The 888-nt window shown below is 41.1% G+C and overlaps 1 non-coding gene across 1 annotated transcript; it reads right to left on the bottom strand.

Annotated features, from left to right (window-relative positions):
* Positions 1 to 521: 521 nt before the first annotated feature.
* trnas-gcu (transfer RNA serine (anticodon GCU)) lies at positions 522 to 603 on the bottom strand. The gene has a single exon. It is a non-coding gene; the product is annotated as a tRNA-Ser (tRNA).
* Positions 604 to 888: the final 285 nt, after the last annotated feature.

Genomic DNA, 888 nt, shown 5'->3' with positions numbered 1-888 from the left:
CTTCAGATTCTGTTCACTTTTCACATTATTTTCTACCAGTCCACGAGCTTTTATTAATTCAGTATTCGGGTCTCTGCTCCTCCGCCGTTTCTAACATCTCACCTCTTACAAAAAAACACTCTGATCTATCGTAGGTACTAAATGACCCCTCATTTTAAACTCCATCTGCCAAAGCATTGCTCACTCACTTAATCTATCAAGAAGATTTGAAAATAAATTTCTTGCCAAAGGATAATTTTCTGCATCTGCTCCCTCGCCATTTGCTTTTCCCATTTGTCTTTCACTTGGTGCAAATCCAGAGAAAGTAAAGATGGAAGGAAGGAGGGGAGGAAAAATCCTGCTCCGTTTCGTGATCCCTATTTGATCTTATTTCCAGTGCAGTTTGGGTGAAGAATTCCAATTGTCTGTCTCAATTTTAATAAAGTATAACCAATTCTGGAATCACTGTCTGGACATTGACAAGAACAGGTTTCGAGGCTGACTTTACACATAAACAATACACTGAACAGTTCATAAACTAGCGACAAGAATGGGATTCGAACCCACGTGTGCAGAGCACAATGGATTAGCAATCCAGCGCCTTAACCTCTCGGCCACCTTGTCAGTTGCATAAACATAGCTGTCACCTTCAGCACAGCTTCTGGCTGTGCAGCCAGCTGTGCAATGATGGAAATATATCTTCTGTCAGTAAATGAAGTTGGGAATGGAGCGGTGTGAAACATTTCCAGACCATGTCCAACAAGTTTCTACTCAGTGTGAAAACCCACCACGGAAAGACTGGAACATACAATCATTTCATCACATCATGATTAACATCACTCAGACACCTGAACCATTAGGTCACTGACGAAGTCATGATGACCGAATTTCTCATGAAATGAAAACTGA

The sequence above is a fragment of the Heterodontus francisci genome, unplaced genomic scaffold (assembly GCF_036365525.1).
Source record: "Heterodontus francisci isolate sHetFra1 unplaced genomic scaffold, sHetFra1.hap1 HAP1_SCAFFOLD_286, whole genome shotgun sequence".
Taxonomy (NCBI): Eukaryota; Metazoa; Chordata; class Chondrichthyes; order Heterodontiformes; family Heterodontidae; genus Heterodontus; species Heterodontus francisci.
Note: the sequence above shows the minus strand (reverse complement) of the source record. Positions and strands in the feature narration are given on the sequence as shown.